This window comes from Alligator sinensis, unplaced genomic scaffold (assembly GCF_000455745.1).
Source record: "Alligator sinensis unplaced genomic scaffold, ASM45574v1 scaffold685_1, whole genome shotgun sequence".
NCBI classification, from domain to species: Eukaryota; Metazoa; Chordata; order Crocodylia; family Alligatoridae; genus Alligator; species Alligator sinensis.
In genome coordinates this window covers 1,263,917-1,281,178 of record NW_005842336.1, presented here as the reverse complement: position 1 = coordinate 1,281,178, position 17,262 = coordinate 1,263,917, and the positions used below count along the sequence as shown (strand labels likewise).

The 17,262-nt window shown below is 42.2% G+C and overlaps 1 protein-coding gene and 1 long non-coding RNA gene across 2 annotated transcripts in view; both read right to left on the bottom strand.

The window, feature by feature from the left end:
- Positions 1-17,262, bottom strand: part of PPP2R2A (protein phosphatase 2 regulatory subunit Balpha) — a 68,939-nt gene that overhangs the window by 21,317 nt on the left and 30,360 nt on the right. The gene's annotated exons all lie outside the window — the stretch shown is intronic.
- On the bottom strand, positions 3,777-7,885 carry LOC112551101. The gene is made up of 3 exons (XR_003095259.1): positions 7,719-7,885; positions 5,810-5,927; positions 3,777-4,844 (listed from the first exon to the last, which is right to left on the bottom strand). It is a non-coding gene; the product is annotated as an uncharacterized LOC112551101 (long non-coding RNA).

The following is a 17,262-nucleotide window of genomic DNA, read 5'->3' as shown; positions in this document are numbered from 1 at the left end:
CCCCCCCGCCGTGGGCCAAACAGTTTCTCCATGTACTGAATCTAGTCCGTGGGCCATATATTGCCCACTCCTGTCTTGGATGCTGGCATCTGAGTATCTCCACCCTACTAAAACACACACTTCCCTAATAAGAAAATACTAATATTATAAAAGCCTTAGTCTGTCTGTCTGCCCATCCATACGTAACACTTTATTCGCACTCTGACTGGCCATCTTGGCAGCCAATCAGAGTGTTCTACAGAGTCAGGGACAGATGGTGGAGCACCACCATGATAGTGGGAACTGAGGGGCCGTAGGGGAGAGAGGCGAGGCCAGAGGAGCAGAGCTGAAGGGCAGGGACCAGAGCGCCACCATAACGGAGGGGACAGAACAGGGGGACGAGGCCCAGGCACCGGCCCGAAGCAGCAGGGAGGAAGGTGGGGAACAGCCCAGGCCCCAGTCTGAAAGGAGCGGGGGGCCAGACGCAGGCTTCTGTCCCTGCCCATCCCCTGTCATTCTTGATGGGCTATTTGCTAGAGTTCCAATATTACACTGGGGTTTCATCTGTCAAATATATTGAGTCTTTTGTTTTACACAGTCCTATAGAAAAATGGACAAGTATGTATAATAATACAATGCATACTGAATAGGGATCTGGACCAATCATCCCTCTAAGGCCAAAACCTTACAACATAAAGCAGAAGCCAATTTTTGCATAGGCAATACAAATGTCATACCTATGAGAAAAATTAAGTCTATTGCCCACAAGGATGTATTCACTCGTGTAAATTTCTAGTAAAGAAAAACCCACATATACTTGTTTTCATGAGTTACGACATACCTAATGTCAATATCTATATAGGTATAACTCAGCATTACGTTTTGCTTCCTTTACCAAAAAGGAAATTACACTGAAAATTTAATTAATGGAAAATGATCAAGTTTACATTTATACCACCACTGCCATATAAAGCCTCAGTTTAACTCAACATATCTCTGAATCTCCTAAGTAGCTATTAATACAATATATGTACTATACAGGGTCAAAGATGACCAAGATAAATAGCCAGCAAGAATATGCTTTTCCCCTATGGATTCTGGAAATTAACATATCCAGACTCGTTTTTCAGATGATAATTTTGCAAATAGAGCAAATGTTACTGTTTATGTTTTTTACCTAAACATGTCTAACTAAGACCTTTTTTCTGCATTGTACCTTCCATGAAACAGTTTGCCAGCCATTGTTAATACCTCATCTTTGAGCAGATGCTAGAAAACAGATTTTTTCCATCAGAAAGTTAGTTATTTTCAGGCAGGAATAAAATCTACATTTTTTTATTACTGAAGTCATGCAGATGGACAATGCACTGCAAGGATTTTGGCTGGATATTTTCTTCTTTCTTGCTTTATATTTTTAACAGTCTAAGGAGCTATTAACTTGTATACTGAGCAGAGACAGCCTTGCTTTAAAATATCAAGAGTTTCTGCCAGGAGTCAGGCCAGAAATAAGTGCTATGACAATAGACAGGAGACACTCATAATGACAAGCTCCTTTCATTTTAAGAGAAACAAAAAAAATTGTCCCTTTCTTTAGATGGGAGTCTTAAAAGAGGCTATGTTGAATGTTATACAGAAATCATCCTGATGTCATTTCAAAAGGTTGGGAGGTTCCCTTTGAGGATGTTAGAACTGCTGTGTTTTCTATCAACTGCAGTACATAGTAGCTACAAGAATAGACGGCTGTCTTAAAATTGCGCAATGCAAAGACAGCTTAGACGTTCAAGCCAAACTGAGCTGCAAAATGCCCACATTACTGAGACAAAAGATGCAGAGTCAGATTCCTGGCATGTATAGGAGGATGTCAGATATCCACCACTCAGTACTGCTCTCCAGTGTGCAGCATTCATCACCACAGAGGGCAGAATTGAGCAGAGCGCATGCTATATCTCACCAGAATTATACACAAGTAGAGACAGGATTCAACTGTTTCACTAACAGAATCAAAGTTAAATATGCAGGTGTTATTTAGATTCATTTCTAAAAAGCCAAGATTCTGCATCGTGCCAAAAAGGAATACTGAGCTCTAAAGGCCCATTAAAAAAAATGAAATATTCCCTTCACAAACATTTTATGTAAAAATTAAAAGAGTAAAAATAAAATGTTAAAATAAAAAGTAAAGTAAAAATACCAGTTCCTCCCAGTCACCAGCATCTCATATTGCCTGCTTCTTCCTAACATTCACATCTGAAATTTCTTTAAAGAACAAGGATTTCTGATGATCTAGGTAGATGACTTGTCACAGGGGATGAGCAAAAAAAGCAAAGAAATGCTGCATCTGATGATTTAGATGCCAAAACATAAGCAAGTAATACGTTATCCAAAAGGCTGTTTTCAAAGGTACTAAATGCAAAGCATCTAATCATATTTTCCTTGTCAGCAGATCTCAGCTAGTCATTCTTTTTTTTTCCTTAACGTAAGTAATTGCTTGGCAGCTCATCTTTGAACAGGAAACTCCAATCACCATCTAGTTTTGGTGAAGACTGCCTGGAAAAGAGAAAGACTTCTACCTTTACCCTCACTGAAAAGCTTAATTCCAAAGGATAGTACTTAATTAGCTGTGAAATCTTAAGGCCACTAATCACTAATAAAGCCTGATCTTTAGATCAGTTGACAAACAGTGGCCCCAGTGACTTTGAGAGCTCTAGATTTAGTTTTACATTAATAATTTAGCATCAGAACCCAAATTATATTTCAAAAACCAAACACACACATTTCTAACTGAGCAAAGAGGGGTAGGAGGGAGAGGGAGGGAGCAGCGCTCCGAGGAGATCTAGGAGCCTAATTCCAATCCTGGCTTTGATGCTGACTCCTCCTGCAGTTTAAGAGCATTCATATAACCCAACTCTATTTCCCCACCTTAAAAAATAGCAAAACTTGCTACAAGATTTTCTGGAGGCTACCTGAAACTTAGCATATATTACTGATCAGAACAGCAAGGCAGGTAATAAATGCATACTAGATACATTTTCTCAAAACAAAAAATTCTGAAGTTAGTTTGATTTCACTCCCCTTTGAACAAAGTTCATCTGAAATTGATACGAGATTGTTACAGTCTTTGTCCAAGAAAGAAAAAGAACTGCCTGTTTTCTGTGATAGCTTTACACCCATCTTTTATACTGCTTACCTTTTAACTCTAAATGCTCTGTCAGGCAGTTACACAAAGGAGACCTCCCAGTTCAAATCATGTCTCTCACTTTACTTTTTATGCCTAGTTCCTTAGAGGGGTTGTGCGCGTGAGTGGTTTGACTAGTAGCCTTCAAGCTGACAGCTCCTGGTTTGTTTACAGATTCAGCTGCATAAACCCCCAGTGAATGAAGTTTTAGTGCTAGCATCCCCACACTACAAGAAAAACAGCATGCTCCTTCGATAGCGACAAGAGACTTAAACTGGAAATGCTTGATCAACTTCAGTTTCATCATTCTATTACCCAGACAACACAGATCAATTTATCTGACCATTTTAGATTTGAATTAAAAAAAAAATAGAAATAGCACTTTATTTGCAACCTTAACAGAAAAACAACTCTTACTTACAATGAAGATGCTTCTAAGAAGCCTGTATGTTTTTATACCACAAATGAGCTGTTCATTGTAAAACAAGCAAAACGAACATGAACTCAGATATAAGCAAAAAAAAATGTCCTGTTAAAATACAGCTGCTCTTCATATTTCACATAAAATAAAACTGAGAACAAAGCAACTAATGAAGCATTTTAAATCAAATAAACTCACCGTTAAGAATACTGTATTCCCATACCTTGGTCAAAGAAAGAGGCAGACATCAAGGCACTGGTGTTGGACTGAGTGGATTTAATAGTGTTTGAGAATTGACAGGGGAAGCATTTCATCTTCCGCAGTACACTGATTCGTTTGTGTATTTTCATCTGTGTTAACACGCTTGTTGCCAAATAAAATGGGTACTAGCCTTTTCTTAAAAATGGTAATTAGAATCCCAGTGAGTTACAGGCAGGCTTATTTTTGTCCGTCAGTGCTGCAATGGGCAACACAGCATCTACAGAACGTGCTGCTTTCTCTTGCCTCCTCCCTTTTGTGCATGCTATTTTTTGCTATAGTCTCTAGGTGGGGGTCTTGCAATCACACAGGGCTTCTCTTACCACTGCCCAGGAGCTTGGAAATGATCCGTGTCACAAGCAAACAGTCCCGTGGAAAAAAATCTGAGGCTGAGGGAGTGCTGATGATCTATTAAGTCCATACCACCAAAGCCTGTCAGAAATATGTAACATTTTACTGCAGAGAGCATACAAGCGCTCTCCTCCACCCTCAAACACCAGCATCAGATAAAAACAGCCACCGAGAACTGTACATATTTGATGTTCCTTGAAGGATATGATAAAAGCTAGCATCAATCTGCTGACAGAGCTGTAAAAAGTCGCTGAATGAACACTGCAATTCACCCACTCTTAAGAGACCACATCTCTTTTTTTTCCTGTCCTGAGATCTGGGTGCTAATTTTTGACACTAACAAGACATATTCTGGCATCTTTAAAATCGTGATGCAATTTTTTTAAAACAGTGGCAGTATCAGAGCACAGGAAAGAGGAAGACTTTATTCTGATGGAGACAAAGGACAGAAATCATCATCATCTGGGTTTTTATATGCACCCCCCCGTGGTACTGGAGTCCTCAGTAATCACATTACTCTCACATCACTATAAAAGGTAAGCAAGTGCTATGACTCAAAAATAAAGGAACAAAAACTCAAAGATGAATTGACTCGTCCAAGGAAGTCTGTAGGTGTCAAGGACTGAATCCATCTCTCTCAAGTCCCAGCCCAGTGCTTTATACCTAAAAAAAAAAAATTGCCTTAGATTGTGAAGGAGATCTATCACAGTGATTCTCAACCAGGGTGATGGGAAATCCTTTCAAGAGTTCGTAGACTGCAAGTAGCTAAGCAGATTAGCACGGGTTGAGACACAGCCCTTGCCTGGCTGTTCCCCTGATCCATTGTCCAGTATTTTTCAAGGAGATAAGCTCTCTAAATAAATTAGTTTCTGAAATGGGGTGCTGTTCAATTATAAAAGCTCTGGAGGTGGGCCTCAAGTCTAAAAAGGTTGAGAACCACTGATTTCTAGGAGACTGATAAGCATAGGTGAGAAAAAAAAAATCTCCAAGAACTTTATCCCACTGGAGGAATTGATGTCATCTTTTATCTGCTACACCAACGTGATACCAAAACAGACCCTCTTACATGCAATTTTCTGTTTAAAAACTTGATACTGATCATGTTATTCACTGAATTAGGATATTAATGCACAATAGCGTAACAGCTCTAGCAGGATCATTAACAGAAGTTATCAAAAAGATAGCTGCAGCTTAGCCTAAGTATTCCATGCTCCAATTAGAAAGATTGTATCAACTGCTTATATATTAACATTCACATGAAACACAAAACCAGACTCATAATCTGATTGCTACTAATGCTTTCTGTTGAACAAATATCATTTAAATAATAAAGCAGTAGTTTTAGGTAGATAGATGATATGAAAATACAAGAGGTTTACAGCAGGTTTGTTCAAACAGAACTGAGCAGGAAACATGTGATTTTACCAATTCATGCATCTCAATTAAGTGAATCGAGAAATTCAAGAGCGAGTTATTACAACCTAGAATTATTAAGGAACGCTAGCACTGACTGACTTGCAGGTATATTTTTAGAAACTAGCATTTCCTCCCTTCCCTTGCAGCACAAGTAAAAAGCAAGTCCAAGAGATTCCTAACTAAAAGTCTTAAAAAAGGACAGGCAAACGTACATCACCAGGTTGGTTCCCTGCAGCAGCTGTCATGAAGAGGTATAATGGAGGACGCTTCCACGGCACCTAACTTCCTGCTCTTTCTTCCCACCATAGCTTAAGCAGAGTTCTCCCAAATCTAAAAAGGAAACAGAAGTGACCTGATCTCTCTTGCTCATTAAGTTGGTATGGGACTACCATTTTTTAACGCAAGATAGTACTGGCTCATTTTCTACACTAAAACAAAAATGCCATTAACAACTGAAAACAGGCAACTCAAGACGGTCAATTAGAAAAATCCTCACATTTTATTTATTTAACAGTCCTCCATCTAAGACTGCTTTTCCCCCCCACTACCTCTTTTCCTTCGCTGCCTTTGTCTCTCTCCTTCCCCAAGAGCCGAGTTAGGAATTACACTTGGGGGCCTTCCTACAGTCTGGCTAAATAGCAGATTCAGTAACAGCCCAAGTCTGGTATTCACAGGAATAAAGAACAGAGAAATCCTCCTAACACAACTGAGCTTAATTTCTGGCCCACTGGCCAGATACAGCCTGCAGAGCAATATCCTCCAGCCCATGGGCTCCCTATGGATTTGGAAATTTGGTGGTGGGTAAGCAATGGCAGCAATAATTGCCATTCCCCTGCTGCCAAGTTTCTGGTTCCATGGGCCAGTTGGCATGGTCCTGGCATAGCAGACCAGCAGTCCACGCTAGGGCCAGCACATGGCCAGATCTAGTACACAGGGTCATGCACCACATGGATTGGTCCCACACTATTCATCTGGCCTGTGGAGCCAGAACATTGAGCACCACTGTCTTAACAGACCATCCCCTGATAAAATCCCATTCAAGCCTATGGCAAAACTCCCACCACAGAACTAGAGTTAGTTAAATATCCTCTTTTACAGATGCTACAAAGCAAGAGGTAAGAACTTCTGTAGTGGACAACTACAGAACAATTTGCCCATGGACAAGTTTTTACTAATTATTCAGTGGTTAAAAATTAGCTTACAGAAAAACATTTTATAAAAGGTATACACTTTCCTGTTTTTTTTATCCCCATACAAATACAAATCATCACAAATTTAAATGTCTCAATTTTATCTTGTGACAGCAACCTCCACAGGTTAGCATACCATGTGAAAAAATCACTTCCTTCCATTAATTTAGACTTGTTCACTGAATGCCTCCTGTTCTGAGGGAGGAAAAATAGCTACTTCCCATTTTGTATAACTTCCATTATACTCACTCTTACTTGTTTCTTAGCAAAGTAGGGCCAGTGTTTTCAATCTTTTCCGAGACAGGAAACTACTCTCCACATAGACAATAGCTTTCATTACCAATCGTCCTTTGTTCCCTTCCTCACCATCTACTCAGAGAAGCTATATAATTTCCATCATCGCAAGTTTAAGCAGCTGTTAGACAGAGAGTATCCTGTGCTGAAGAACAAGACTTGACTGGATGACCTTGAGGCTCTTACCAGCCCCCGTTTTCTAGGATTCTTCAGTCTTAGATATTTTTGGGGGGAGGGGAGAGGGGGAAGCAGGACAGGAAAACAAAACAAACAAACAAAAACCCTCTGTAAGCTTCCACTGGAACTAGACAGGTATGCTGCATGCTAACAGCAGCCTGAAAATACCACATTATGATTTTGGTGTCATTGCTAGCCCAGCAATATGGCCATTAGATCTTAACCTTTTTGCTAAGAGTGGTTTTCAGAGAGCAGATGCTCAGTACTTTCTGAAAGCATCTCAGTCTGGATACAAAGAAAGTGAGATGCACAAAAAGACTAATGCTTCTGAAAACATTAACCTTCCATTGTAATTCTTGGTGTGATTACTTGGCTAGTTTATCAAAAACAGCTTAAAACAAGCCCATGCTTTATGCCAACTGAGTGCCAACCAGCTTTCAAAATGGTGTAAGATACTCACATCTTCAGCTGCAGTGGCTTGTTGGATTTTGGCTACTGAGGTCACATGGAAATCAAAATAAAGAAATTAAATAAGATGGTAATCAAGATGGTATGTGCAACGTGTAGCCCACCAAGGCCATAAGCACTTCTTTTGGCTCAGTACAAACATGTTCATGACTTGCAAATCCTCTCCAGACTCTCATCCTGAGCCTGTGAGCTGAAAGCAAAAATCAAATCATTATGATTACCCTAAGCCAAGGAGAATCAAACTTGCCTCCTCTCGCAGACACAGCAGCAAGGTGAGTGGTAACAACATGAGGGTTAACACAGCCATGGCCCACTCCCTGCTCCCAACATGACCACAGTGGGGTTCTGGACCCCAGATTTCAGCAGCAGCCCCACTCAGGATTTCTCCATTCCTCCAGAGGCCCCGTGGGCCATAGCTCCATGCGCCACCCGTTTGACAGCCCTGCCCTAAACAATTATAGAAATCTTACTTTTTATGCAAGTGAGTGAGTGCACACACGCGCATGTCAGGGAATGATGCTACTCTATGACAAGAATAGTGCTCTTACATAGATGGTGCGTCAGCACACTTAAGTGAGAGACTGCAATTCAAGCCCATATCTAATCACCCAGCACCACAGAGCACTTCTAATTAAGAAATAAACTGAGGCAAAGATATTAAACAAGCATCTTACAGGCCCTGCACAGCTCCAGTTGGAAGCTCCTGGTAACAGAGCTTCTGCCAGTATAACAGAACAGTCTGCTGTGTCAGGCCTCCTGAAAGCCTTGTAAAAATAACTAAGCCTCCCTGCTAAAGCAGCTGCAAGCTACAATTTCTTGCAACTGGTCTTATTTTATGTGCATACATGTGCACATGTTCTTCATTCTGACAAGTTGCCCTGAATTTGCTATGCCTTTCAGCACCACCTTTCCTCTCCTCGCTTTTCTTTTGTTTTTTTGCTAGAGCACTAAAAGTAAAGAGAAGACTACCATGCAGTCACAAGAAAAACTAACCTTCACTATGGAGATAAATTTTGCTACAGAATCAAGGACAGACTTTTCTATGTAAATGTGAAGACAGATAAGCATCCTAGCTAAAAGCCAAAGGAACTGAACAAGACTGTTGCTTTGATAGAAAATAATACACTTACTACAGGAAGCTTTAATATGGATTGATTTTTCACATTTAGAATCCACTCTGGTAACAATCACTTGGAAATCCTAATCCACGTTACCATACTGAGCTCCATGGGCCAGATCTGATCCATACTGATTGACTAACTCTTTTAAGTAAGCCACCATCCAAACACCATCTGGTCTGATCCTATGCACGACACGAAGCATGCAAGGCTGGTCCGGCATGCAGACTGTAATCAGTACCATGGGCAATGCATACAGCATAAGGGGTGGCTCCAGGGCACGCAAATACCCACACTGGCTCTAGCACACACAGCTTGGGACCCGATCCAGACTGGCACTGGAGCCAACACAAGCCCAGTCCAGTCCGCACACTGCATGCAGTGCAGGCTGGATAAGTCTGACACCTCTGTTTTAAGACATGGCAATGGAACCAGACCATCCCAACTTTTTCCCTGTGTCTCTACCATTCTAAGAGAGGATAAAATACTTGCCAAAGTCAGTGAGAAGGAATGGCTGGGACACAGACTAAAACAATAGCAGTTTGAAAAAAGAAACTCTTAAAGAGCTGAGCAATAAAAAAAACTCAGCTATAAACTCTGTCAGCATCAAGTATCCTTCTGCCAATAGGCAAGACTCATTCGTGCCTAAATATTGAAGCAGTCACATTTACTAAGCAAGAACCCAGTTGCCCAAGACATTCAGTGGAAGCAGCATTAACTTCACTTGGGGAGTAAAGATTGCAACTGTTGCAGATTCCATAGGGTAAATTTAAGGAATATGTCACTGACCTTTATTATAAACAAAGTTGCACAAAATCAGTGAAGGTGGGTATAGTAAGTCAATAATTAGATATACTTTTATTTTTAAAAGAGCCGGGACTGCTAAAGCTGAAACATTATGGTTTGGGTTGTAACACAAAGCCAAGCAAAAAAATTCTCCTTTGAAGGAGGGGGGGGGCAGCATTTCCTTACTTTTTTTTTTTGGAATAGGGCAAAGAGTCGCCCTATGTCTGTCTCCCTTACTTGCAAGGATGCGTACACATCCATGATAATTTGTTATTCAAGTACAAGATTCTCTGTCAAAAGGCAACCACATCAGGATTCATGTGAAACTGAGAAATCTTCAGCCAGATTAGTTATAAGAGATGAGCCACTCAAAGAGGGCAGGCTGCCCACACTAATTAGTGAAGCGTGAATAAATATATGTATTTAACTTCCTAACTGATTTCATGCTGAAGGAACAACAGGTTTGAATAAGCATCTCACTGCAGGCAACTGGAAAGTTGCTTTACTTTACCCACCTTTTCTGCTTCTCAGTACGTTGGCCTTAAAATTGAATAATAAGGAATTCTGTGAAACAACACACAAGCAGAGGCAGAGGAGGCAACTTTAGTCAACCAGAAGAGCAGCTGTGCTGGAGAAAAAAAAACAAAAAAACACGACAACTTGCCCCACTATTGGCTCATCTACTTAATAAGGGTAAAACGCAGAAAATTCAGCAGTACAAATTAGCGAGCTGACCATACTTTAATGCACTGACTTAATTCCATAAAGTGTGTTTTTGGTGACATTAAAAACAAGTTGTACTAAACCTCACAGTCTTGTAGTAGTAGCAGCAGGATATTTATTTTTATTGGTAGAGCAATAGCTACATGCTTTAATGTTCTATGAACTCTGTACAAACACTGCTTAGAAAACATACTTGGTAGGCAACACGTGTCACCTAGTCTACAGTAGTAAGTCAACCACAGCAGCTAACAAAGAGCTTTTATTTCACTGGTTCAAAAAACTTTCTGCCTAAGTTTTTGGAACCGCTTTGGTACATTGTCCAAGTACATACAAACCCAGCAAGTAAATCAGCATTTACACAAGCCAAGCAATCCACTCATGTTGCCAAGGAGTCTGAACAAGGAATAGTACTATTTCAAAGCATTTAGGTACTTATTTGCTTTTTCTACCTTCCTACGGGCCTGAAAAAATCTGGAATTTTCTAAGAGGACCATTTCCCCCCACTGCTATGCACTTTGGTTTCTATTTATACATCAATCCATTATCTGGGCCAATGGTTCTCAACTGGGTATCATAGCCCCTCAGCAACATATTAGTTTTTGAGGCTGGGTGGCACTTGACTCGCACAAGTTACAAAAGGATGCCTCAAGTCCCAAACGGCTGAGAACCACTGGTCTAGGCTGATAGTTTTCTTCCCACAGATAGAACGAAAAAGCAATTTAGAAGTCTGAGTAGGGTGCTACCTCATCAGAAGCTGCCAGCTTCCACTCTGGAGATTATTATTATGAATAAACCAGTTGTTGCTGGATTTCTTCATAGTGGCTTCAGTGAACTGCCAAGTCTGTGAAAACTACAGGAAACCAATTATTCCTGATCATATGCCTTGGTCCAAGTACATGGGCCTCCCAAAACATTTGTCAGATCAGACACTTGCAAGATGCATGAAAAAGGCAGTCTGTCTACACCTATATTCCAGGTTTAATAAAAACTAATACAAATATGAAAAGAAATACAGGTGAGTGCCTACTTGAACTTCTACAGAGAAAGCATCTACAGACAAGGCTGATGCTCATGAGCACTCGTGGTCATCTGGCCAGGTGCCGGGGGATTGGAAACTGGCTAACGTGGTCCCAATTTTTAAGACTGGGGGTCTTCAAGAGGACTGGGGGTCTTCAAGAGGAGGTTAGATAGGCATCTAGCTGGGGTCATCTAGCCCCAGCCCTCTTCCCTGCCTATGCAGGGGGTCGGACTCGATGATCTATTGAGGTCCCTTCCGACCCGAGCATCTATGAATCATCTAAGAATCTATAAGGGGAGGAAGGAGGACCCAAGTAATTATAGGCCTGTAAGCCTCACCTCAGTGCTCGGGAAGCTCTTGGAGAGGATCATCAAGGAGCATATCTGTGAGGGGCCTGCAGGGGAGATCATGCTCAGGGGAAATCAGCATGGTTTTACCAAAGGCAGGTCCTGCCAGACCAACCTGATTGCCTTTTACGACCAAGTAACTAAATCCTTGGATGATGGTGTTGCTGTGGACGTAGTCTTTCTAGACTTTACGAAGGCCTTTGACACTCTCTCTCACTCCATCCTCATCAATAAATTAAGTGACTGCGGCATTGATGCCTGCACAGTTGGATGGGTAAAAAACTGGCTGATGGAGCGCACCCAGAAAGTAGTGGTGGATGGGTTGTACTCAATCTGGTGAGATGCGAGCAGTGGGGTAACCCCATGGCTCGGTCCTCGGGCCCGCACTGTTTAACATCTTCATCAGCGACTTGAACGAGGGGGTGGAAAGCACGCTGTCCAAGTTTACTGATGACACTAAGATGTGGGGCGAGGTGGACACACTTGAAGGGAGAGAGAGGCTGCAACTAGATTTAGACAGACTACAAAAGTGGGCAGACGAGAATAGGATGGGGGTCAACATGGACAGCAGCAGGGTGCTGCACCTTGGGAGAAGGAATCCACAGCATACATACAGGTTGGGGAGTTCCCTTCTTGAACTCTGGAGGTAGTAGCACAGATTATGAAAATCTGTTACTCTCTAGGGTAGTGGTACTCAAACTTACCCAGCCTCACAGGCCAAATGAATAGTGCAGGGCCAGTCTGCAGGCCAGATCCAGCACAGGGTCAGTACTCACCATGGGGGGGGGATGATCCCACACATCAGGGGATCCCACACATCAGTCTGATCCTAAGCCAGATGTGGCTCGGGAACTCCCCACACTGAGTCCAAAAATCTGGCCACAGGGCAGAAGCAATTTATGCAATCACCACTCCTCCGCTGCCAAGTTTCCAGACCCATGAGAGATCCCCAAAGCTGCATGATAGGGTTCTGTGGGCCAGAGGTTGAACCCCACTGGTCTTGGGGATCTATGGCCCAATCCTTCCATTAAAGCTTAAATCTTCTAGACTACTCTAAAGAAAGACCCACCAGCCAATGCACTCAGTGCTGCTAGAGACAAAAGTTAAGACAGTCTCTGTTCAAGAGCTTAAAACATTCTAAGATACTAAATGGAAGCAGAGATTTTGAATTGTGTTTGAGTGTCTGGAAGACATCTGAAGGAGCTTATTCATTCCTTTCAATTTTGGAACTATGCAAAATCCTCCTTCTTGTGAGGCTACAAAACAGATACAACTGCCTGAGAGACTCCTTGCAATAGCAGCTGATGACAAACTTATGGATGGGCACCAAGTGGCATTCACAGCTGGTTTTCCTCTTATAGCCAGTTATGATTTTTGTACTGCCATTATTGCCATAATTGTTGAAAGATTTAAAAAAAAGACTGAGAAGGAGAGCAAGCAGGAAAGAACATGAGCATGCACACACGCAAGCAAGGAATAAAAAGCAGGAATATTTAACTCTTTTTCCACAGAGGCTTGAAATTATTTTTAAAAACCTGGAACACTTGAAAGAAGCTGCACTGAACACACTGTAAACGCAAATCATCCCAATTGTATTCCATTGTTTACATGTATTTGGTCTGCACACATATGTACGTAAGCCTCAATATGGTGAATATTTAATCCAAGTATCAGCAGGCTGATGACAAAGCATTAATTCTGAAGTAAACAGGAAGATTTATACCTAGACAAGTGTGCTCTGTGGTAGGGAAAAAGGTTTCCAACACCTAGGGCACCACAACTCCAAGAGTGACATACAACCACGGACAGACAAGGGGAGTGGGGGGGGGAAGAGAAATAAGATCAAGATTACAGAAGTGTAGTTAAAAGCAAAGGGAATGGGCAAAGCAGAAACAAACAGTCTTTGGAAGAGATTTAACCTAGATACAGCAACGGATAGGTAACAATACAGACTTTGTTTATTAAATGTAAAGTTAGGGGATAAAAATCTCTTCCCTTCCCACAGTCTTTCCAAATTTTTTTTGGAGGCAAGATGGTGAAGGAACACAAGGATTTGGTAAGCAAAGCCACCAGACTTATTACTGGTGACACTTTTGTCTTTGACTGCATTTAACAGTAACTCCCCCCACTGCAAATGCATTAGATCCACGACATCAGAACAAAGCATCTAAGCTTACGCAATCCTGCTCACTGTACTTCTTGGAAGCCTTCATAAAAGGCCTTTAAACAGGGGCCCTGCAATGATATAAAGGCAGAGGTGTCAAACTCATCAGGCCCTGTTTGCAGGCTAGATCAGGCCCACAGACTGACCCTACTCACTAGATCCAGCATGTTGGGCCAGGCTACCACACATCCCAGTTGGCATGCTGGTCCAGTCCAAGACTCAAACAGCACAGCAGGCCAGATGAAAGGAACCATTGTAGGTAGTTATACAGGGCTGAAGATCAGCCCATTTCTTGCAGCCATTACAAAGCATTATCTTGCTACAGAGCATGACACCCGTTCTCCCCAAAAGTAATACGTATTCCTCTGTGAGCTGTCAGAGCTGAGAGGCAGGGCCAAGAAAAATGCAACATATGAGACCTACTCTTACAAGACTGTCTACACGTCATAGTAGTGGAGCCCCAAAGCATAAATGGCTGTATGTTATAAACATACTGCAACCAAAACAGGAGTTGTACAAGCATAACTATTATGAGTAAAATATCCTCTGTAAAATTCTAACATTGAGTACAAAAAGGCCTCTTTTTACAGTTTCTAAAAGCTACATTTTCCCTTTTTTGGTTTCCCCCTCTGCTTCTGCTACCCCCCTTTCCTCTTGATTTTGGATTCTCTTGTTTCTTCTGACAGTATATTAGCATAAACAGAACAAATGAGGCCTCTAGCGTCCCCTGTGTTAACGCCTCTTCTCACCTATTTCTTTGTGTCACACACTTCAGTTGGCAGAAATCACAATCCTTCATCATCAGTTTCACTTTCTTGCCTGTGTTTTAGGTAGGAGATAAAGAAAATGAGGCAGACTATTTCAGGAATTAAGCCATGCTCAACGCCAATATGTCTTTGCTGTACAACATTAAGCAAAGTCTGTCTCAGCACAAAGGCAGAAAAAAGGTTACGATGGGAGACTTGGGAGATAGTGGTAAGTTGACATCAAGTCACTAGGCATTTCATAGTGCTGAACACCACCCCATTTAACATTCACGGCACTCGAAGTAGAACAAATACTTAGGAAGGACTTGAAAAGGTCCACACTGGGGCTAAGAGACAGCTTTACATCAAGGACGCCATGGAAAAAAGAATGAGAAGACCATGAGTATGGAGGCTGGTCCAACCAAGGGCATTTTAGAAAGATCAGTTGTTCAGTCCAAAGAAACACCTGATCAAGAACAAACAACAAACCCCATTTAGTTCAACTAGATTGTCAATGCTGCAGCGCTCACTTCAATTTTTTATTTCATTTCCTTCTAAAAACAGCTGCAACATTCCATTTGAGCCTTTCTTCCGACTTTCCAAATGATCTTACCCCAGTGAACTCCTCATTACTGAGCTATGGATCCGCATTTCGAAGAGTACTAATGGGAAAGGGGGTTGGGGGGAGGGGTGTAAATTCTCCACACTGAAGAACAGCAAAGTACCACATGCAGCAATTTCTGAAAGGATGCACAAAAGTTTGAGAATACGGTGTAGACCTCACATGAGGACTGACAGTAAGACCATTGTTTGAGCTGTCAGCAGCTTTCAGTGCAAGAGGTTTGATAGAGTCATTTTAAAAAAAAGAAAGTAGGAACAATACAAGCTCCAAGGAAAGCTTGAACACCAACTGGTACTGTAAGTATATATCATGACAGCTTTGAATTGCACATAAAACTTATGCCCTGTGTCTGAGATAGTGTAATAGGAGGATTAAATTCAAACCAATATTATTCTGTGGCTTCATAACCTCAAGTAAACTCCTATTTCTGTCAAGCCTCAGGATTGCAGAGGGAACAGAACAGCTACTGAATACCAAACCTCCTTTTCCTCCCACTAAACTTACACAGACATGCCAGCCCAAGCCACCTTGATCTTGGTGGAATGCAAGACTGCTGGCTCTGTAGAGGAACTCCAGTAAGCATGAAGCCCTTGCAAGAAGCAAAAACTGACCACCCTGAAGAGCAAAGGCTACTCATGTCTGCAAAGAATGTTCAAAAGACACAGAGCACAGACCTGCCATGGACAAATGAAACTTAACCACTTGAAAGGAGGGGGAGCTGCCACTGAGGGACACACACCAGCTGTTATGATGCAACTGCTCTATTTGCATGCTAGCAATACAAGTTAGCTCGCTTGCTATAACTTTTTCCCCTCATATGAAACAGAGCTGAAATTACAATGTTTTCTACTACAATGGTCCTATACTACAAGACCATGCAGACACTTAAAAGCCTATACCCACATCACTTGAGATCCATACAATTATTATATCTGTTTATGCCCACAGTTACATAGGATCCAAGACTTAAAATATCACCTACCTCTCATGAGAGCAAGATGTCCAAGCACTTTACAGGGATTAAGTATCTGTCTGCCCATCTGTAAAATGGGGAAAATGAGGTAGATGGAGATGAGTCATCTCCCTTAATATCTACAAATCTTATGAAGTGATTGAAAAAAATCCAGTTTCTAAACGATAACTTTCTTGGCCTTTATTGCACTAGACAAAAGCATCTCATGACTCCAATATTACAACTGTAAAAGTGACAGAGAATAAGCAACTCCTGTACTGTCCACTGGCTTTAAAGCATTTCACGACCAATGGCACCAGTTAACATAGTTTGGTTGCAGATGACCGACTAAATAGAGCTATGCGAAGCTTCAGTCTCCGATTCGATTCGGAGATTCGGCCCGATTTGGCAGTCGAATCTCCAAAGCAGGAGACCCATTAAAAGATCCAAATTGAATCTGAAGCCTCCGAATCGATTCAAAAGATTAGGAGAGATTTGGATTGGCTGGGGAGAGACAAGCACAGCCAGACAGCTGCAGGTTCTCCTGTGGCTCCTCTGTCTGTGCTTGGCTCTCCCTGGTGGGGGGAGCTGCAGGAGAAGCCCCCATGGCTGCCCTGCCCAGCCCCATCCCCGACCTGGCCCCAGCATCCCAGCACTTTTTTTTTTTTTTAAACAAGAAAAAAAAACGAACAAACCCCACACTCACAGGATGCAGCAGTGGGGATCAGGGCCTCTGAGGGCTCACAGAAGAGCTCCCTCGTGCAGTGGGGATTGTGCCCCCTACTGCCTAGCACCCGTGCGGCAGCTGTCGCACTGCACAGGTGCAGCACAGCTTGGCAGGGTGCTGCACACTGCCTGGGAGCTGGGGCAGCTCCAGCAGTCAGCTGGAGCTCCCAGTTCAATTCCCCAGCTCTCTGATCATTCCCTCAGCTCTTCCCAGGGGGTATGGCCCCTGGATTTGTGCGCAAGGTTTCAGCAGGCTGCTGCTGCCAGCTGGGGAAATAGTTCAGAGCCACTATCATCACCAGCTGGCAGCAGCAGCCCGCTGTCATCCCGGATC